The 24,578-nt window shown below is 28.9% G+C and overlaps 1 protein-coding gene across 14 annotated transcripts in view; it reads left to right on the forward strand.

Moving 5' to 3' along the window:
• Window positions 1-24,578, forward strand: part of PMCA (plasma membrane calcium-transporting ATPase 3) — a 728,428-nt gene that overhangs the window by 352,192 nt on the left and 351,658 nt on the right. For all 14 annotated transcript variants that reach the window (XR_010843530.1, XM_067047708.1, XM_067047713.1 and 11 more), the window contains one exon: window positions 17,239-17,263. The gene's annotated coding sequence lies outside the window, so the exon portion shown is untranslated. The remainder of the gene's footprint in view (window positions 1-17,238; window positions 17,264-24,578) is intronic.

Consider the following 24,578-nt stretch of genomic DNA (forward strand, 5'->3'; position numbering starts at 1 on the left):
TTAAGACCTCTTGGATTGAGAAAAAAAGAAAAAGTGGGCCCACACATCTTCAGGTAGACTATCATAAAAATAAACCTCGGTACAGTTGTATGTTACGATTCCTTTGTTTTCTTTACCACTTCTATTTTGATGCGGGATAAGCGAGTGCCAATGGTTTGGTTAGAGCCAAGTTGGAGGGCCACATCTTGACACCTCAGATATAAATCTACTTAAACAATGAGGTAAGCAATCTGGAATTTATTTCGGTGTTTGGCTTGTTCGCATATTACGCGCGTGTTCTATTTGCAGTTTGGCTCTCGTGTCGGCAAAATGGCTTCTCACGAGGTGTCATTTCGTCGATTTTAGGTTTAGTGAGAAGGCTGCCCTTACTAGTAATAAGTTGTCATCAGAAATTATCACCGCTCTCCAACGCGCCAAAATATAAAATGGACCAAGCGAGTCCTATTGCTTTATCTCCTGATAGAGGATGTCTAATTGCTCCGGTGATAACAGTGCAGTGTGATAAGGTCTTAATTGAGAGCTGATAACAGATTGCTCATTGAGAATGATATTTCGAAATATTATTAAGTTCATACAGCTTAAAGTGTACAGTAATTCTATAATTATTTTTATTTATATGTTATAAGAAATATACCTCATACTTTTTATTAATGAAAATTGCAAACCATACTTAAAATACAAGAGCTTTAAAGAAGATTAAGCTAGCCAGATGCTTTGCAGGACATTCTGTAGACAGTAAATATATAAAACGTTTCTTATTTACTGAAATATTCATTGTTACTATTCTAACATAAAACCTACTTATCTATACCAATAGGATAACAACATAAAAGATATCCAGTCAGAAATCGAGAGAATTAAAAATTATGGGAGTTAACGCTCCATATTTCGTCCCAAACAACAATCCTACGTCAAGATCTCCATGTCCCTTATATCCTTACAATAATAAATAAATCGATAAAGATCGTTAGGTAGTGATGACATAATAAAGTTTTGAAAGAATTTCTAAAGAATGCATACATATATTTGCATCAGAAAACTTTTTTGTAGAGATGAACCTAAATAAATGGAAACTTTCAATGCAAAAATTTCAATTCCTTGAGTTCACGATGAAAAAAAAATTAAAATAAAAAACCTTACTGCATTAAGTGTATAAAAAATGTGTTATTTTTTTCTGAATCATTGAACTTAAACATTAAGCTACTCGAAACCAGGAAAATTAATAAATTTTTAAGAAGGAGTACAATACAACTGCTTCTTACAAATTTATGTTTATTTAGTTTTTCATTTTAGTATTATGTAGATTTCATTTTATCCATAATTATATTCTTTTCTTCATTAAAAACCCTGAAAAAAGATTTTTAAAATGAAAGGGATTTCATGTTACCCGAATATTTTTGGAATAAATGTTGTTCAATTTAATAATTTGTTTTTTATTGCACACCCAGTGTAGTAAAAAATCAAAATAAATACATTCATAGGAGCTGCCTGCACACACATTTCATCTTACTTGTACAAAGAGAGTTAAAAAGCGACTGATTTCAATTGGCAAACATGTTTTTTTTTTTTTATTAAAAAAAATATGGCTATAAAATATTAAATATGGCTAATATAAAGAAGAAAAAAAATATTCTGGGGATGGTCTCCAAAAATATATGCTTTATATTTTTCCATCATCGTACTTTTTTTTAACTTATTACCTAAATTATTTATAAATAAATAAACATAAATAGCACTTACCTTACCTAAAGCTAGGATCCCTATTACAATGTTAATTCAAAATTCTTTTGAAAAAATAAAAGTTATCAATATTTTTGTGATTTTCGAAAAATAAATCGAGGCGACGAAAATAAAAATGAAAACAATTTAATTTTCCGTTGCAATAAAAGCTCATATTTTATTGTTCCTCGAGAGAGAAATAAAAAAATATAAATTTTTTGTTCCTGCCAAGAATTTTAATAAATGACAACAAAGCAGTCATGACATCGGGAAAGTTCGTGTGGTCTCGGTATCTTCCGTTCGAATCGGATTCATCTGTTCATCTTTGTTTTTTTTAAAAGATTCAGTAATATTGTTATGATAATTATCAGCTGTATATTTTAAATTTTTGTATTAGATATATAATACATATAATTTAAATTTTTTATTATATTTTATGTTTTAAGCATTTTACGAATTTAACATTCAAATTTTATTTTTATAAAATATTGAGGGCTGACGTGGGTGTTGGGCAAGAGTCCAGCTGTTGAATTCCTATATTTCCTGAAGGTAGATGTCCTACCGTCATCAGAATATGAATAAAAAAAAAAAAAGAAATGTACGTAGATGGATGACAATTTCAAACCCTTACCAAAGTAAATTTATTTATATTTTTATAATTCTTACCTTTACTGAAATTCGTCCATGTTTTCAACAGTTGTCAGACCATAACAAAAAATTATCCAATTGTTAAAAAAAATATATATTGGGTATGTTTATTGGAGATGTCCAAGTTTTGTCCATTTCTTAAATCAACTGACGTCAAATACCAAAGTTTATTCATATTATATTTATACGTTTTTTCTATTCGGTTTGTAAACATGACCCGTTAGAGTTATAAACTGTTTTTCGAACGAGCTGAAACATTCCACAGCCTCAGATGCTATTTTTCATCACTCCTTTTTCACAACAGTGTCTTATATAGGTCATCCCAACGATAATATAAATCCAATTTGTAAAAACAAATCGGCCATGTGTCTAGTATAAGTATAATAACTTTTGACAATAGCAATAATTTATAAAGGAAAATAAAAGTTTTATTATCGCTTGAATGTTTACAAGTTAAAATTAAAGATGGGTGAAAAAGTTATAGACATGTTCTTTGCTCTTTCGTAATTTATTTATTTTTTTCCTTTAGAGAGCTATTTTATTTATATTTATGTTTTTTTTTTTATTTACTTATTAATTTTATTTGTATGTTATTTTTTATATATTTTAGTATGAATGTGATCAGTTTTTACAATTACCTATTTCCCAACAATGGCAGATTGTAATATTTATCAATAAATAAAGTTTTGAATATTATAAAAAAAAAATTTGAAATTGTCTTATGTAAAATATCTACAAACGTTGGTTCATCTAGAAGCAACTATGAACATAATTGAGAAGGTTTTTTATTTATGATTTATAGCAAATTAGATTAAAATGTTTAAAAAATATGGTTTAGGAATTTATAGTTCGAAACAAATTTAAATAACATTTGAAAATCAACTTAATTTTGCTCGAAACATGTCAGTAAAATGTTATTGAAGATTGTATTTTTTTAGAGTTTTATTCTATATTTTATCTCTATATTATTATATTTTAGTACATTTCTTGTGGTTACATACATGTGCGTACCCACCGAGGGGCTGGAAGAGGCAAAAGTGAAAAAAAAAGTATTAATTTAATAAAAATAATCTTTTTTTAAGGTAATATTAAATTTAATAACAAGTACAGACAATTATATATAATTTTGAATTTAATTAAAAAGTTATCAATAAATAAAATAAAATAGTAATTCTTCATTAGCTATCTTTTTTTTAGTTAAAAAGAAAATAAATAAATCGTCAACTCGTGCTTTCGTTAGTTATAAGTGTATATTAAAAAAAGGACTAATAATTGTAAAAATAATAAAGTTTAAATTGATAAAAAAAAGTACTGATTAAGTAATAACAGAATATTAATAGCAATAATTAAATTTGATGGAAAAATATCTATGAAATAAAGATATCAATTGGAAGGACTTTAACAAAAATATCTAATATATGAAGAAAACATTTTATATGTGATTAATATTTTTTTTTTTATTAGCATTATTGCTTGGCTACAATGTGTATCGGACGCATGAGCTGTACGGTTTTTCTATTCCAAATCCTTTGTCACCATACTCCTACCAGTTTGATGATCGCCGTTGGAATACTCAATCTTGTTGAAAAAATACTAATAAGTTGACTTTATGCACACCGCTTTCTGAATTTCAATATTTGGCGCGAATATTAATTGTTCTTCCTTAAATTTAAATAGATGGAAAATAAATGAATGTATCTTTTTGAACGTGACAACTTCCAAGTCTTGTGTTCTGCTATAAAAATACCCTGCTATTGGGTCAATTGTTCGATAGCCCAAGAGCTATTTTTGGTAGGGGATGTCGTCGACATCACGCTAGGCTTGGGTAAAGGTCAGCCACTCAGTTTGTTCCTATGCAAATCTCATTGAAGCTATATTTTTTAGCTTGCGGATTACTTTCTGTGAGCAAAACCTTGGTCATCCGATTAACTGTAGATCTTAAAAAGGAATTTAAACTAATAAATAGCTATAAATTATATATTTATATTAAATATAAATTTTAAAAAGTAGTCATGGACAAAGAATAGTGTCAAATTTATTAAAAAGCTATTAAAGTTCTTTTACCAGAGTTTCGAGAGAACTATTTTATTACTTTACTTACGAATTTTGAGTTTTTTTTGTTTTTTTAAAAATGATATGTTATAATTAAATTGAATAAATATAGCTGTAAATTTTAAGAAATAATCACAAAACCATATGATTGTTTAGCTTATATTTATTTAATACCAGATCGGCTTTGTGGGCCTTACATAGTTAATGTAAGAAGTATATATATATATTTTTTTTATATTTAACTATTGATTATGTGGGGGGGGGGGGTATAGTCTAATACAAAGGACACCCCTAACTGTAAACAATGTTATAAATAAAACAAAAAATTAGGATAAAATAAATAGATTAAAATAATAATTCTTAATAAAAGATAAAAGTGAAGTTAATAACAAAAACAATCGCATTTATGGATTTTACAAAATAAATAATTTACTGCTAATGGAAAAAAAGAAAGTGAATTTAAGAAAAGACGAAGAAAAAAAAGGAAAAAATAAAATTTTAGAGTGACAATAACAGAATGGCCTGCAGCAGCCTGGGCTTTAGTCTTTGGGTTGTGGTTGGGTTTCTCAAGTTCTAGGTGTGAGTGGAACTTCAAGAACATTTTTTTGAAGTAATTCTCTATTGTCTCTATTAGTAATTCTCAATGCAATTGGCTGTTTCTTACAAACCTAGGAGCACATATTGCTATTCTTTTGAATTTATTTTTAAAAGATTTATATTGGTAGTTTATATATACTTAATATATTTATATTCAACAAGATTCACTCTAATATTGAAATTCGTTTTTACAAAGTTATAGTACTTTAGTGCAACTTTTAGCCACATTGTTATTCTTATTAATAATTGTTAATTAAAAAAAAAATGCTTACTTTTTCTCTTTAAAAAAGAAATTCAATAGTAAAATATTTTAATAATGTTAAGGATTTGTTGAACCTTTAAAAAAAAAATTGCAAGAATTATAATTTTTATTTATTTTCTTATAACATTGTTCCTTGTCATTAATGATATGTGGGGGAGGGAGGATGTTACCACCCTATTCGGATTCGAACCGGCGCCACTGCAGTCACAAACTAGCCAAAGTTGACGCATTAACCCGCTCAGCTACGACGCGCCCCCTAAGAATACAATTAAAAACAATTACATTACGGTGAGCTCACTAAGAAGAAAATAGTTTACCGGGAAGAGGCGAAAGCCACGTGAAGATTAGAACCATGTTGAAGCGCACGGGTGAAGAGAGGGGCTAACGACACGTGGTGTACATAAAATCGTAAATATGATAATGGAATCTGTGTGTTTGTGAGTTGAGCGTTCCTAATAGAGAGATAGTGTAAATTGTCATACTGTTCTCAGTATGAACATCATATCTCTTTCATTAGCGTCGGGCTTGATCCATTCAGTTTAAAGTCTATTGTCAATGTAGGTTCAACAGGTTAAAAAGGGTATTAACTTGACTATAATCTCCTAAAAATTGAAAATCGTCAGACATAGAGAAAAAAATATAATTTAATGCTGACAAGAGATTGGGACCTGGACTAGGCCATATTATGGTGAACTGCGTTATAGCGAGGGACAGTGCTCTATTATCCCACTGTTACGATTTAGAATTGTCTGAATAAAATCAATTGCATCCAAATTGAAGTCTCAAAACATTCTTTATTTTCTCAAAAGTCCAACGTTTAGGCCAATGCGCCCATCCTTAAGGACAGTCTTAAAAACCAATTTACACTCACATAAATTATTTCAAAAAAATTCTGCAGGCTATTCTGCCTAGGTCACCAGTCTCAGTCAAAATTACCCTATGTTGTCGCTATTACATTAATATTATACTTTCAATTATAATTAATATAATTCTATTACACTTTGCTAGCATAACATAACATACTGGAAGAAGATGGATGACCGTATGATGTAGATTGGAGGAAGATAGTCCGGGTGGCGGTCAGTAAAGGTATCAAAATAGTAAAATAAAACTATTTATTGTTAACCAAGGTTTCGCCCCACTTTGAAGAGCTTCGTGAGGGCTGATAAGAATGAAGTTCTGTTACCATTTGAGTTGGTACAGAACATCATTCCTGTACTGACTGTAATAAGGCCAATCTGGACATATGGAGTTGAGCTTTGGGGCTCCACTAAACCTTCGAATTTCTCTCGTATTCAATCCTTACAATCCAAAATTCTTCGTAAAATCCACAATGCTCCTTACTTTGTCATAAATAAAATCATACATAAAGACCTTAATGTTCCCTATGTAACCGATCTAGCCCGAACCAGATATCACTCCTTCCATTATAAACTCTCTAACCACTCAAACCTCTTAGTTTCTAATCTTGCATCCCCTTCCATTCCTGACAATCCTCCGAGGCGCCTGAAAAGAAGATGGCGACAAGACCAGCTAATGTAAAATGTCATTAGAGTGCTACCAATGGGTAGTTTCTCTACACGCCTGTAACACTCCAATTTAACTTAGATCAGATTTACTAAATGTATTATAATGTACAGTTGTAAATATCAATAAATAAATATTAAAAAACAAAAAAAAGATTGCCCTTAAAGACTGGCGCATTGTCCGAAACGTTGGACTTTTGAGAAAATAAGGAATGTTTTGAGACTTTAATTTGGATACAATTGATTTTATCAATTTTTTTTTTAAACAATCATGACCAGTCTCAAGAAAGTAAAAAGATTATATATAAAGTAATTTAGGATGATTTTACTAAGCGGACAAGCTCAAAGGTTAGAGTTAAGAAAAACTCTCAAAACATAAAACTTAGTAGTCAGCGTTGGTATTGCAATTATTTCCAGGTTCGTTTCCTCCTTTTACGAAACTTTTGTTCAAGGTTTGTTACACTTGAGGATTAGCAGGAAATAAGAGCTCTCTTCATTAGAACTTTGGGAAGCTAAGCTGATCCTTTCTTAGCTCTTTGCTTTCTTCCGGGGTTATTTGTGATTCCGGCAACGCGTTACGTAAAGGGATCGCATGCAAGCAGTTAGTGAATTAGTAGGTATTGCAGAACTTATTTGTGCGAATGCATATATCTGCTTAACTGTTTAACCTAAATGACTAAACAATTTAATGAAACCATAATTTTAAAAAAAATTTTGAAGATTAATATCCGACAACCAATATGGCTTTAGGTCTTGTCACTCAACAATTTAACAACAAAGTAACAGACTTTATTCCCCACAACTTCAATCTTAATAAGCATGCAGGTATGGAGCGAATCAATGTAGAGAAAGCTTTTGATCAGGTGTGTCATAAGGGACGTTTCCCTTAAGCTTATATATTAAGCTACATGTTTCCTAATATTACGAAAAATATTATTACAGATATACAATGGAAATCCCCCGGTATCAGCTTTAGACTTGGTTCTTTTTATTTTTATCTTATATTTTTACAAAATTAGAAACAACATTAAATATTTCGTTAAATACAGATGACCCAGCCCTTTATATTTTCCCCTACAGGATACATACCATACCCTACTATTGTAACAAAAATGCTTCAAATACTTTAACAGATGGAAAATTAAACTATCTTATAAACAACATAGTAATTTTCTTTTTCTTTTTTTTTTTTTTACTTTTATTTATATTCTACGAAACTTCTCTCTCCTATAGTTTACAATTAGATACAAAATAAATTATTTGCAAGTCCTAAAAAATTAGATACAAATCATTTTGTATATTAGATATTTTATTATAAATACTGATACGGTGTGATTAAATTCCGAGTAGATTTAGATTTAGAAAAATCTACATATATCTGTTTAAAATATTTGTATTTAAATTACTGCTTAATAACGATGTCATTTATAAATATACCACTGGAAAGCAAAATATTTTACAAACATAAATAAATCTCAAATTCAAAATGATTGAGGAAATATTCAAGATAATTTAAAATTTACTTCTAAAATAGTAATTATTTTTTCTCAGATAGGAAGAAAAAAAAAAACCTATTAGCTTATTTAAGTTTAACAATAATATATATTGTGTACAATATTAAGTTATATAATCCAGACATAAAAACCTTTTAAAAAATTACCTAAATACAATTAAAATAGCAATTTTTTATTTTTAATTGCAACAGATACTTCCATGAGTCGTATGCATGAAAATATATTTTAATTATATGAATGGGCTATAGAGAATTTTGTTTGAAAATGAGCAATGAATTAGGGCCGAAACGCACATATTTTAAATATATGCATATAAAATAAAACTATTTAAAAAAAATACTATTATATATATTTATATTTAAAATTTGAAGGTATAATGTGGAGCAAACGATTTTTCCTCATTCAATTTAAATGATATTTAATTATTAAAAATAAATATCTCTAAATAAATAAACATTACAAAAATGTTGAATGCAATAAATAGAATAATTAATATTTAACAGATAAAGTCCTATAGGTTAATAAAGAATGACGAAAAAAGCATAAATAAAGTAAATTTATAAATATTTTTTTTTTGTATTTCCATGCAGTCATTTTTTGCACTCACCAATATATATAACTTAATTTCTAATCAAAGTAGAGTGGTGTGTGGGAGTTTAGTTATGCGCGCACGCCACAAGAGTTGTTTTTTTTCGACCTGAGTATTTCTAAATCCCAATTTGCTGGACTATGTTTCTTTTACAAGGGCTCGGATAGAACAAAAAATTCCCACCACATCTCCCTGACCCTACGTGCAGGGAATTACTTCTTGAATCACGTATGTTGGCAACTCCATTGGAATCCCTGGTCGAGGCCGAGGAGGTGCGGCCGTTACGTCCTAGATGGTAGTGAGGTGAGCTGAACCTAATTAGAGAACAGGTCAGCCGTTGGTAGATCACCTGAGAATGGTCTATTCTCATTAATGAATCATAAGTTATGAATGGACGACGTTAGTAAGCAGTAACATGGCATTGAATATAAAAGATTTTATACATATGGTGGTTTTTATTTTAAAAATGTGTATTGAAAATAATTGTATTTTCTACTTTATTTTGTACTTTCTACTCGAGTACAATAACTCTAATAGGTTTACATGAATTCATTATAAACAGAAAAATAAACGAACATAAATCATTTTAAAAAAAACAAAATCTTGTGCTGTTTGCGCATTTCAAAATTTTCACTTACCACTCTCTATTAAAAAATAGAACTTAGTTTATATAGTAAATGAAAAAACTAACTGCATGAAAATACAAAAACATATGTTTATAAATTTACTTTATTTAAGAGTTTTTGGTCATTATTCATTATCTTCTAAAACTTGTTAAATATTAATTTTTCTATTTATAGTCAACAACTTTATTTTGCACAAATAAAAAAATTAAACAATTTGATGCATTACTTAAGGGGGAAAAAATGTAAACTCCAAGTTCGAATCGGAAAAAGCCGAGACCGGCCGATCTTTGTGGAACGAAAGCCCAATGAGTAAATTAAAAAGGATGTTAAGCCCTGGAGTAGCTCCAGCCGTAAATGCCGTAGAGAGGAAGTTGTACTGACTAGGCTGAGAATAGGTCACACGAGGCTCACCCACTCCTATCTTATTTCAAAAGAAACGCCTCCGAACTGCCTGTATTGCAATAACAATTTAACATTAAGTCATGTTTTCCAACGATGCCCATATTTTACGCCACACCTCAATAGCTTAGGATTAAACCAAGATCTCAAAAACCCTTGGAGACGATGATAAGGCAATAGAATTGCTGTTTCAGTTTTTGAAATCACAAAATTTACTGACAAAAATATAACTTGATCGGAAGGAAAAAAAATAAAATAAAAAAATAATAATAATAAAATAAATAAATAAAATAATAATTAATAAAATAAAAAAATTTAACGAATATTAGAAAAATTATATAAAATATAAATGGCGTTGATGACCAATGAAGTTTGGCACCACTAAACAAACATACCGGCCGATCTTTCCTGATTGCATTCACATACATGGCATTGTTAACTTTTATTGAACCGATGTATTCTTGGCAAATACAAAGTTTGTATTCGTAAATCTCACCACAAATAACCTTAAAATATGAATTTTTTTAACAAAAGAGAAATAAAAATGTTATGTACCAAATTTTCGCCTTCTCAGGTTCTTGTATATTGATATTTTTTATACTATATCCTTATATATTTTTTCTAAAACTAAAAAAATAGTGATAATTTACATCTGCACTTCGGATCTTAAGGGTTGTTAGTAAACTTGTGTGATCCGCACTCCGCACTAGATTTTTTAAATATAAAATTATATAATAATAAATATTTTTACACAGTTTTATGGTATATATTCAAAATATTTTTTACATGTCGGCCCTAATTCATTAGCTGCTCTTATACATAATACTCTTTAGACCATTGATATAATCAAAATATACTTTCATTTATAATATTCGTGAAAGTATTTATTGAAATTTTATAACTTTTTTTATTCTCATCTGTTTTTAATAGGTCGTTTTGTTCGGGGCTTTATGCCTAGGATTTATAAATAAATATTATACACAAAATAAAATTCTAAAAACTATATTACAGTTAAAATTATGTAAACTGAAAGGTTTTTTATTTAATTTGTGCAAAATTTATGACATCTTTAAAACTAAATTGGAAGCAAATTTTTATTTTTAATCTCCATTTTCATTGATATCAACGAGAAACTATTTAACATAAAAATTGTAATGCTTTAATCAATGGTGTAAATATGTAATACATATTTTCATTATGTAAAATTCCACCCAAAACGTCTGAAACTAAATTTTATTTAAGCAATCTATACAAGACTTGTCTTTGAAATTAATTGTTTGAACTACCTCAACAAAAGTTATTCTCCACACGTCTATATCATTGTATAACATCAAGTTTACTTTTTGTATATATTTTTAATACAGTTGTAAATAAATTTAAAAAATAAATAATTAAACTCAGCCTATAACCTAAACTTAGCTTCGGAAAAAAAATGTGGTGACATAATTGATTAAATTATCTAAAATAATTATAGCGTTATTTAATAATTTATATAAGATGAATAGGTATTGAAAAAACAAATAAAAATCTGTACCGCAACAACCCATGAAGGGGTTAAGCACCTTGTAAAGAAGTACTGTTTCTAGACCAACGGTTGTGCAAGGAGTTAATTTGGTCAGAATCATGCTTGGCGAGATTTTTACCCAATTTATGAGGCTGGGTGGACCCCAGGAGGGCTCCAGAACCCACAGGTTTGTCTCACGGCTACAGTGTAACAGAAAACAATTTTCTGCCCTGCCGTATTCGAACCTAGATCCTTAGAGTTAGTAGCATCGTGCCTTACCACGGTGCCACCGCGCTCCCACATACATATTTACTAACATGAATTATCAAATTAATAGGTTAATTTACGTTTTACGTTATTGTTTTATTTTTAAATAATTTTTTTTTCTCCATTTTCTTATTTAAGGCATATATCTAGACGTTATAAGCGTATTTCAGCGTTCCTTCCGTATAATCCTGAGAACTGTTGCTGAATGGTTCATGGCTCTTCTTAGTCATGGCCACTATGTTGTAATGTAGTTGAGCAAACATTCTTTCGTAACTAAGTCACCAACTATTTTCACAATTAGAAATCTCACTTTGGTTGTTTTTATACATTGTTAATACAACTTTTCTAGGTTTGTAAGATACAAAGAAATACCAGAACCTGCCATTAGCATGCCTGGTTTAACGTACATTTCGAGGGGGGAGGAGGCAGTTATAGCTGGGGGTTTGATGAATTCATCAGAGTGAATAGCTGGTTTTGAAATCTATTTTATTTCAACAATTAAAATTCCTTTATTTCAGGGAGATTCACCCTCTGCAAAAATTACATTGGGACGTGTGGAATGTTTTTCTAACCCGTACGATAAATTATTTGAACGAATGTGAATTCGATACCATCTGATCAAGAATTCATAACAGAAAAACCTGATCTATAAAGCAGGGTGGTTCGGCGGTATGGCACTGTGCTACTAACTCCAAAGACTCCAAAGGTTCGAGTACGGCTGTGGCAGATTATTATTCATCAATTGTTATTGAACCCACCTCGACAAAAACTAAGAGCTTTGAAACTCTAGTCTGAAAGTGTTCGGCCATCACAGTACAAAAGCCGGGTGGAAAAAAAATTCAGTTATTTCGACCTAAATTTTGATGACTTAAATGAAAACTAAGTATAATTAAAAGTCAAAATTGATGATTCTGCCAAGTATAGTTTGGAAGAATAATAAACAGCTGTTTAAAAACGTAAACAAATAAATTTTCTTTGAGAGCTCCGTATCATAAAAACTACTACTCCTACAAAGATGAATGTTATAAACTACTTCATAGTACATTTAAGTAGCTTTAATTTTATTGCTGGAAGACATTAGTACGTCAAATGGTTACGAAGATATATCTTTTAATAAATCAAAAATGGGTCCTAACAACTAGAAATCAATTTATTTTAGCAAATGTAACTAACCTCTACCCCTTAGATTATAAACGTCATCCACTACTTTATGGCACATTAAATTAGCTTTAATTTAAGTGCTAATAGACATCTATACACCTAATGATTCCTGAGATATAAATTTCCCAAAATAAATTCACTATTGACTAATTTTTCTCTGCAATTTTTATGAATACTTTTTAAAAAAATAGTATATCTTGGGAACTGTTTGACGTAAATAGCTCTATTTGAGCTATCATTTTAGAAAAATTAATCTACTTTAAATGATATTATATTAGGTGTTCTAGTGTTGGTGGTAGTTTTAAAAATATGGTGCTCCGGATGAAAAATTTATTTTTCTTAACGTTTTAAATCAGCCACTATTTTTTATTCCACCTAACTATACTTGGCAGACTCATAAATTATTACAAGTAATTATACATAGTTTTCATTAAAGTAATCAAAAATAGGGGTGAAAAAATGGCTTTCTTTCTCCTCTTGGGCTCTTCTTCTATAACGACTTAATTATTTCTTGTTTGTATCCATTAAAACTTTGAGACCAATTTGTTTTTATATAATTATAGGTTTGCTACTTTTTGTAAACAGAGACATACTAGAGTTCCACTGAAGAAGTAATGTAAGTTGAAAAAGAAAAATCAACAATATCCCAAAAAATAGACAACATGCAACTGTTAAAACCTAGCGAAAATCAAGTTTAGTGAGGAGGGAAGAGCATGTATGTTGGTATATCCTCAGTAATAAGTATTTATGTGTTTAAAAAAAATCCTTTCTTAATTTTGAGACCGTATACTAAAGCAAACATAAAGAAAAAATATAAAGAATCAATAAACATTTTATCTAGTTCTTGTAAGTTAAAAACTTTTTTAGTGATCATCGAATTAGGGATAGAATGGGCTTAGGGATCCTCAGGTCGAATGTGTAAATATTGTATATAATAGTGTAAATGTGACTAGAGATCATATTATTTTATCATCATGTTATTTTATTTTATACAGATAGTTCGATTATGTACATTTTGTTTATCCTTCTGTTTGTCTATATTTTAAGAGAGATTTTTTTTCATTCATTTATTTATTTATATTCTTATTTTCTTTTACTTTAGTATAAATGTGATCATTCATCACTATTACCTATTGTCCACAACTGTGTGGTAGATTGTAATGTCTATCAATAAATAAAAAGTACAATTATAAAAAAAAAAAAAAAAAACCTGCTGAATTTTCCATCCATCAAAATAAAATAATATTTTTAATAATACGTTAGGGCTCCGAAAATATATGATGTGATAAATGTTTAATTTAAGAGCAACTTTATGTTGGTTTCAAACTCTGAAATAAAAATATGTTGTGTACATGTTTTTTTTTTAACTGGAGAGAGAATTTGATCTTATATCTTTCAAAACTATTTATGATATAGTTTTTTCTTTAAAAAATATTTTGCTTTTTCCATTCTTTACCTGGGTAGGACTTCTGAAGTTTTGTCTTTGAACTCACATTTTAAGAGATAATATTAATGAAAACAAAATAATTCAAATCAATTAGGCCTATTTAATCAATTTATCAAAAAAAATTACTTGCTAAGATTAATGTTATAATTTAGACTCTGAAATAAAATCATAATCAAAGACCATGAGTTGACACAAATTCCTCAGCGAAACCACAGTGTGCACTTTAGCTAAAATGTCATAGCCCTCACTTGACATTAGATCTGAAGCGCTGACATGTCAGTTATGGGTTTTTATTTTATTTTTAAAAACCAACCTCTCAGAGTATATTAAAAATAATAAAGCTATCTCTTTTTGCTTATAACAATTTTTATAATTCACTTATTATTTCTTTTTTTATCGCAATGACCGATCCTGATATATGGATCCAACTTAAATATTTAAGTTCCTATTAAAAATATTTTTTTATATCAAATTATTATTATATTGCTTTTGTTTTATAATTGGTCGATGACATTCGGCCAAGGTATGCTTTGAGTTCTTTTCAAAACATACATAATGATTATTATATTACAAATCATTAAATTACAAACCTACCAGCAATGGTTTCATTTATGTTTCAGTAAAAAAGATTTATAAATTTATATAATTATACGAGAATATGTTCATAATAATTAGTCAGATTATTATGAATATATTATATCATCACTAAACTATGGTTTCAAAATAATCCTATTTAGGTACGTTATATAACATGAACCACAACTAAAGGTTAAATTATACAAATAAAATACTAAGTGTCATTAGAGAAAAAAGTGGTTAAAATAATAATTAATCAGAATTTTTTTTAAATTAAAAATTTATACAACTTCAACAAATAATAAGTTGTGAAATATAATATATTTAATTTCTTCCCTGATAATTACACGATTGTTTCAATAGTTTTAGTCTTATTATGGTAATTTTATTTTTCTTTATATTGTATATAAATTGTTTTGTAATTATTAAATCAGTTTTTAATATATCAATTATGTTTTTGTTAATGCTTATCATATTTTTTTTTTTAATTTTATGAGGGCTATTGTTATCATTTACTTTTTGTTTTGTTATTTTTCTGTACAGAAGGTATGGACGAATACTTTGAACGCTTATTTGTGGCATATTGTATTATTTTTATAAAATACCACAATATATTTTGTATGTGAAAAAAAATTGTAATATAAAATTACAGGATGCAAATGTGTCGGGTCAAAGCCAAATTAACGTTTCAGCAAATTTCATTGTCATTGATTTTTTGTATTTTAATGTGATTTCCTTTTAATCTTTGCAATTTAAAAAAAAATACTATTGGATTTCGCTAAATTAAAATACAAAATAATCGACTAACGTATTTAAAATTATAAATCAGCTTCTACATTCAATATGTGACCATAATTCAAACTCAATTCTCTCATCAATTTTCATTAAAAAAAACTTTGGTACTTTACCAACGATAATGTAACATACATAACTTAATGTAACATCGTTTGACCAATTTGAGTTACATTTACCATTATAATGGGATACGATACAATAGAATACAAGAATCTAAGGCTCCAAAGACCACATTTTGTTATCAGTGATATAAACATAAAAGGGCCCATAAAAAGCGCTTTCCGGTACTTTTTTTTTAATGTATTTAATTTTCCCAGGATACTAATATAGGATAATACAGGATTTTTCTAGACCAATGATATTACTTTGTCCATATCGGTATTCATTTTTATATTTTTATGAAAGACTGATCTACATGACTATTATAAGGCCTATCTGGACATACGGAGTTGAGCTTTGGGGCTCCACTAAACCATCAAATTCCTCCAGAATCCAATCCTTACAGTCCAAAATCCTTCGTAAAATCCTTAATGTTCCTTACTTTGTCACAAATCAAGTCATCCATCAGGACCTCAATATTCCATATGTTGCTGATTTGGCCAGAACCAGATACCGTTCCTTCCATAATAAACTTCTCAACCACCCAAATCCACTTGTTTCTAACCTGGCTTCTCCTTCATTACCTAATAATCCTCCTAGGCGTCTGAAAAGAAGATGGCCTCGAGATCTTCTCCTCTAGAAATGTTATTGGAGTTCTATCAGTGGGTAGATTCTTCACATGTTTTTATCATGTCACTATGTCACCTACAGCAAATTTACTTGTTGTATATAAGTGTATACAGTTGTAAATATCAATAAATAAATTATTAAAAAAAAAAAAAAATATTTTTATGGTTTGATTGATAAAAGCGTAATTAAAATTCTTATCTAATCTAATTACGTTTTTTTAAGCCGAAGTAGGTGATTTAAAACTACTCGCTGGCAACTGTGTAAACCTCTTCATATTTCTTCTTCTCACTTTATAGTCGTCAACAAGCCCGGCTGCCGGCCGGTTCACGGAGAGCTAATGACTACACGACTCTCGTATGCCGTTTAGCCGGCTCCGGTTCCATTCAACAAGAGTGAAAGCTCTTTCTATGTTTGTTATGAACGACCTGATAAACGACAACGGGCATGCGAAATTCTGGCTAATATGAAATAGACGAATAGACATTCAAGACAAGATAAAACGGTTTTTTTTTCTATTCTGACACTGAAGTTTCGGCCCGACTATTTTCAAGGTTTGAACATTTTGAGCTAAAACGTAAATTGTTAGAATAAATATGTTTTATGTTGGCTGCCCATGACTGACCCCTAAACAGTAATCATTGTGTAAATTAATCAAAAATTTCCTGTACAGTCATTATGTTATTCGAGAGATTAAATATGCGAAATGGCCTTGTTGCGTTGCATTTATGTCATTTCCTTTGTACGAATATTCACGCATAATATATCATGTATTTTTTCTTTACACTCTCAAATAAATAATAAAATTAACATGTTCTTTTATTTTTCAGGTGAAGGAAGATATGATACTGGCCGGTAAGTATTGAGTGATACTTAAACGTAAGTGTGAGAAGTATGTATGGTTTCACATCACTCAGTTCAGTCTATGTTCACGACTTCACGACTTAGTGAGAGAGAGAATCGTTTTCAAGTTTTCAGCTATAACAGATGTTCCCAATTTTTTTCGGTTTGTGGCTCCCTAAATAATTGGATTTTTTTCCGTGGCGCCTTTGATACCTCAGATTTTTTCTAAATTTTTGACTTTCTTAAAAAATTGGATAACTTTCCTTTTTAAAAGCAATTACCCATTTAACAGCGAAAAATTAAAAACAAATACTTACTAGTTTCCATGGAATAACATAAAAGATCTAATTTCGATTGTATCGGTAATTCCATATTGAGACTGGACAACCACCATGTGGTTAAGTTGGTTGAAAATTAAATTAAACACGAATTTTAAATTCTCAAAAAAATTATTGAACGTCCATTGATGATTAACATTATTAAAATTATTAATGAGATGGGTGGGCTTTATGTTCACTACACAACTTCTCGAATCTCGGAATAAAATTGGATATGGTGACCCTCATATCTTGTTCAACGTTTTCCTGCGATATTTCATTTTTAGTAAGCAAAAATTCGAGAATTGAAAATTCCAAGAAAATTGCCAAATTGTGTAATTGAATATTTCCCGGCACCCTTATGACGGCATCGCGACTTTCCCAGGCGCACACTTTGGGAATCACTCAACTATAACATAGATTTTTTTTTAACTCACTTTTGAAACTTTTATTTACTTTTATTCTTTTCTCTTAATGTCTGAGGAGGGGGGGGAGAGCAGGTCTTGGGATACTCTATCTACTTTGGTATACATTTTACATCCTAAACTGCTACGTTAATTTTGTTATTAAGATCTCAAAAAACAAAATAATTTGTCTTCCTTAACATTTATTACGGATTTTTGACAAATATATTCGGTAAGCTACTGAGTTTTCCATGTTAATAATAATAATACACAATCGTAAATAATAAATTCAGTTATCGATGCTCAGTGTATTTGTATCAAATCGTAAACTGGTAATCTTGCTATGTTATGAATCCACCATCGAAGGGCTTTGAACTAGCTAGATCATACATCATTTTTATTTTGAGAAGTTAAGGAAGAAAAACAATAAAAACATTAAAAATATTCTTTTGCGAGAGGGTTCCCCCAAAATTTGATTTATCATTTAAATTTCTTTATTAAAATAATTCTAGCTTAAAAATTATGTATAGGATTCTTTTAATTAACACTAACAAGGACAATATATTGTGTAAATATGATTTGACGAAAGTATCTAAGATAATAAGAGTTTTAATCTGACAACCAAACAAAAAACCGACAAAGTGACGAAAGATAATTTAATATTTCTAGATTATTAATATAACAATTGTTTGGGTTTTGTAAATATATCACTTCAAATGTTTAATTAAAAATTTACTATTGAAGATACACTTCAAATAATTTACCAAGTTAAAACGAATTGTTATAAATATAAATATCGACTGAACTTAATGTTTAAATAAGAACTACTGGCAGTCTTAGCTGTTCATCTAGAATTTTATTGTTACTTTCCTCGAGAAAACTATTGTAAATTTTAAAAAATATATATATATGATAATGAAAATAATTTTTAGGCAGGGCAAATGGGCTGTAACTTCGACTTTTGAAATAAAAAAATCTATGGTTTTATTTTATTTAAAAACAATTTTGATCCTTTTTCTCAACTTTATTCTTTTTAAACTTCCAAAGTTTCGACCACTTAGGTCATTTTCAAGGATTCCTTTACATTATTTTCATTTTTTCTTTTAAAATTCTTTAAATGCCGGCTAATTGCCTTTGTCCCATAAATTCTTCTATACAATTCCTTCCCAAATTTAAAACTTTTACTAACCACTTTTCTTACTATTATTTTCATTTGCAAACTCCAAACAGAAACTACCTTCCGAGTTTGCAAATGAAAATAATAGGTGGAAACGTTGGAAGTTTAAAAAGAATAAAGTTGAGAAAAAGGATCAAAATTGTTTTTAAATAAACTAAACCACTCTCAAACAAGTATATTAATAAAAAATAAATCTATGGTTTTGTTTTTCTTTCAACCATACAAATGTCAGATCCCAAACATTAAATATAATAGAAATTCTAGAAAGTTTAGTGGTATTTTTATATGAGTAGAACCCCGATTAATCTGTTCTTCGTCAAAATCGGTTGTAAAAAATAAATAAATAAAAAATATTAGGCTGATATTAAAAGATCGTTTTTTGGGCCGCCCATAGCTCAGTGGTTAAGACACAGTCTTACCAATTTGATGTCTATTGGCGGTGCCGGTTCGTATCCGGCCTGGGGCGGCGTCGACTTTTTTCATTGAGTGGCGGTCCCACAAAAGGAAGAACTTTGACCCCCAACCATGGTTAGGCAGTATAGGACTCCAATGGGAGTCTTGGCCGAAAAAAAAAAAGATCGTTTGTAAACATAAATTAGATCGTGTATACAAAGATTTTGTATTTGTTTTTATTAGATAGTCTTATCCTATGTCCTGTATTAAATTGTATTTTATTTTTCTGTATTTCATTATCATACCACTTTGTCTTTTCGTAAATAATGTCACAATAATGGATGTACTAAATAAATAAATAATCTGATTGGAAATTCAAAGCTACGCCCCCCACCTCATACATATTAGTTTTACAAAAAACCTCCTTGTTGGCTATACAACCATATGTGAAATATTTACATTATAAAAGTAAACCTGACCTGGAAAAAATAATCCCAGCTTTATAAAAAATATAACGCTGAATCGATTTGCAAGTTTGTGCCACCAAATAAATCAGAACGGATATTCCGCCGGTGGTTCATTAATATTCCAATTCGATATTGGTTTTAAAGGGCAATTTACATGTTTTCAACACACCATGACCAACCTGACGGAAAAATCATTTGAAGTAAGCCCCTCTGAGTTATTTTCGGTTAGTGGTAAAATAAGAATCCATTGTCTAGATCTGGGGTCATCTAAGTGGTCGATATAATATATTGAGGAGTCGATCTTATCTAGCGGATCGATGAACACTAATGCTACTCAATCACATATTTATTGACACCAGCACACTATATAGCATTATTGTTTGGAAAGCTATTTTTAACGTCTCCAAGGAAAATATATTACATTAATTCAAGCAAGGGGAGTTATTTTACGATTTAAATTTTCAAGTTATCAATCTCGTTTAAATCTTAAGTGTCACGTTAATATTTTTCTTAATCTAATACAATTGAATTAGACAAAGAGTTGCTATCTAATAATAATAACAATTTTTATATTTATTCAGGAAAATGTCCCTTTTGAATTTAATCATATAATCATAAGTGGTCTTTAGCGCATTAGAGTAAAAATAAAAGAACAAAATAATAAGTACATAATAAAAAAAATACAAATCATAATAAAGAGATTTTTAATTTCTATCTTTAAAAAATATATACTTATCGTATTAATAAATTATATAAAAAATATATTGACAAGATTAATAATAATTAAAAGTATAAATTTCTACAGTACAAATGTAGCATTTTTTCTGGTATGATTATGAACATGAAACATTTATTTTAATTTTGTTGGAACAGGACTGATAAAAATGATGGAATAAGCAGGATTTGAAGGTGGGAAGGGTACTGGAGTGACGGATCGAAGTATATAGAAATGGAATTCGAGCATTTGAGTAGAAATAAAACAACAAAATAATCAGTATATAAAAAAAAAAATACAAATCATAATAAAGAAACTTTTGTCTAAAAAAAAAAAATTCAAATTAGAAAAAATATGTATATATTTACGAGATTAATAATAATCTAATTTAAAAAAATCAGGAGTATTAATACATCGTTTATTCTGAAATGATTGTAAATACGAAACATCTATTTTATTTATTTTGGCACTGAGCGGATAGAGAATGATGGAACAAGCTGGATTTGAAAGTGGGAAGAGTACTGGAGTGATAAATGAAAGTATAAACGAATGGAATTCCATACCTCTCTAGGGACATGCTGCAACTAAGGGGGCTCTTGTACAAAGTTTGGAGATTAGGAATGGATATTACGAGAATGGGCCGTTTGTAGCTGAGGGAGATAACCGACTTCCTGGTGATTGTAGCGGCACCGGTTCGAATCTGAACTGGAGGGTCGACTTTTATTTCTGTAACGGTCCCACGAAGTGATAACTTAATACCCTACCATGATTAGAATTGGCTGGTTACCTCTAGATAACTAGATCAGAAATGACCAGGAAGGTGGTCATGAAAAAAAAAGTATTGCGGGAATGTACAGAGGATTCGTATTAACGAGTTCTGAGATTTACGATTGATTACGATTGAGCTGGATATTTGGATAACTTGGTAGATACGTACACATCATTTTCAAAAATTAAGTGATGTTTTGAAATTGCACTTTGAACATATTGAAAACATAGATATCCCAGGATGGATTATCGCCCGTTTTCTTCAGTGTGAAAATATTGATAGACATTTTCAAGATGAAGTCATCGAATCATTAGTTGATTTTATGGCAAAAATTGTATTTTACTTGTAAGTTTCGGAAGTATATACATATTACGGAAAAAAAAAAAAAGTCCCAGTGAGAAAGTTATTAATCAGACATTTATTTTTTTATTTGCTTCACAAGGTCGAATCTGGCTTCAGTCATGATAACAAGGGATATGGAGCTTCGAGGAGATTCAAGACAAAATTATTTTAAGAAAATAACAAAGTTGGAACCATACATTGCTAATCTTGCTATCAAGCGCATTCCAAGATTTATGTAAAAATTTGATTTTTTAAAGAGAGTCAATACAATTTTTTTAGGAGTCAATAATTTAAAACTTTTGGTGGTTCCTGGTCTAGACCGTTTCGAGGAGTATTTCTGTCTCCAATAAGAAAATTTAAATAACATTTTGTTATTTGATTTTCATGTATTTGTCAAGAAAAGAAGAATACGAAAGAGAGCCGCTAAGACTGTAATGAGATGAGCTCATACTCCTATCGGTGTATCCAGTGAGAAAAGTGTGGGAGCAAATACACATCATCCATTCTGGCTGCATTGCAAGAGGAAGTAAATCTTCCGTCTCCTGCAATCATACACGTAGGTGTGAAGAATTACAAGATGATACTCAGTTCAACTTCAACATTCAAAGTTCATTGTATTTAATCTTCTCTCATAGTCTATTATTATTTATTTTTTAATGTGCTTTTATTTAAAATTATATAAAAGAGACTCGACCTTTTTATAGAGGCAATTTAAACCTGAATAAGCATTGCTGTAAAAGCCAAGAATTCCAACGACGAAAGCAAGATAAAACTCCTTTATAAAAGTGATTTTATTTTATTTACTTTAACTCATGTTTACATTGTACCAGTGGAATTGAAGTTTATTTCTATACTTATTGTATTGTATATACAGAGGAGAAGTAATATCGAACATGCTTTTAAAACATCTTTGTGAGATAAATTGCATTAATTTATAAAAACTGCATAGTGTAAGCAGCCATATTTTTGTAGTGTGTAATTGTTATGAACTGATTTTTTATATTTTTCATACAATTATATTTTCGTTTGTTCTCATTCGACCCCCATTTTCTAAAATGGCGATGTTTGAAATAAGGAACCTCTCTTCCAAAATGGCGATGCTTGAAATATGGAACCTCCACCACAATGTATTACTTCGAATATTCTATTTATAAAGAATTGCTATCATATGTACGAGAATATTCAAAATCATCAAGAAGTCACGATTTTTTTTATTTAGGTAGGGATAAATAAAAAAAAAAATGTCTATAGTTCATAGTTAAAATATACATTGGACTAAAGAAAGAAATTGTATTATTGTTTTGTTTGGAAATAACACCTTTACGAACTGAGATGGCCAAAAATCAACATTATTCCATATTAATAAATATAAACAAAATGATAATAAATTTAACTAACAAAAATCGTAAAACTAAAAAAATATATAAATATGTATATAGTTATTCGTTTGAACATAGATATAAAAAAATTAAAGTAAATTAAAGATAAGTTTTATTAAAAAAATAATAATTTATTGTAGTATAAAAATTAGAGAGAACAAATAGTAATAGCAATAACATAAAGCCTAAGTGCTTAAATAATTAATGATAATATGTAGCAAAAAAAAATAAATAAATAAAGATTTATATTCAAATCATACAGACTAGGTTATTTGAAACTATAAAAATTAAAAAAAATAATAATACAAAAAAAGAAATGTTCCAACTCACTATCAACTTATTCATTATTATTATTATTGTTTTATTCTTAATTTTGTCAGGATGTAAAAGCCAAATGAATACTTAATTATTCATATGAAAAGTCCTAATGAGGGAAATAATGACATTGTCATTTTTCTAATTATTTTTTTTAAAGTTTAGTATTCCGTTGTTAACTGTTTAGTGTTTATTCAAAAATACCCATTAATATATTATTTATATTTTATAATTTTTATCCCAGTTTTCTTTTGTTAATTTTTAGTATCCTTACCATTTCAAGTTAATAGGTAAACGTACTAGTTATTGATAATTAAAGAACTAAATTAACGATTATAGAACTTGAAAAATTACATAAAAGATTTTAAATCAATATTTTATTTAATCTTATCTATTATTTAAGTTTTCTGGCCTTGAATCTAAAGAATATTAATATTCAGTGGTTTTAATTTTTAATATTTCATTTTTTTAGTGCAAGGGAAAATTCAATTGGTCCAAATTGTATCTATAGTGGACGCTTGAATATTTCTACATTCAGTTATTGACATTTCGCGCATTAGTTATACATCGGTAACAACAGAAATATGCAGAAGTATTTTTTTTCTTTTTTAATTAGAATCATGAATTTATTGAGTGAAATTTTAATGATGACATTGAATTAAGACACCAGAGACAAAGACAAAAATTAAACTTGTTAATACGCTCAGTTATTTCATTTACACCTGTATAAAATGATCATGAAATTGAAATTAGTTGAACAATGTGTCTAATTCTATGATATAAAGTTTTATAACACTTCCATACATTTATTGGAATTACTTTTATTTATTTACACTCATGCTGTAACGATGTCTAGTACTAGATATAATATTTTTTCTTGATGTAGAACTGGACATCTGAAATTTAGAGCTTTCAAAACGCAGTTTTAATTTTAAACAATAAATAAAAAAATACTAAATATATTTAAATGACTGATAACAATTAGATTTTGATATATTGATTAAAGTTAAAATAAATGAAATAGATTTTAAATGGATATATAACATTAG

This window comes from Halyomorpha halys, unplaced genomic scaffold (genome assembly GCF_000696795.3).
Source record: "Halyomorpha halys isolate HHAL.00 unplaced genomic scaffold, Hhal_1.1 Scaffold389.1, whole genome shotgun sequence".
Taxonomy (NCBI): Eukaryota; Metazoa; Arthropoda; class Insecta; order Hemiptera; family Pentatomidae; genus Halyomorpha; species Halyomorpha halys.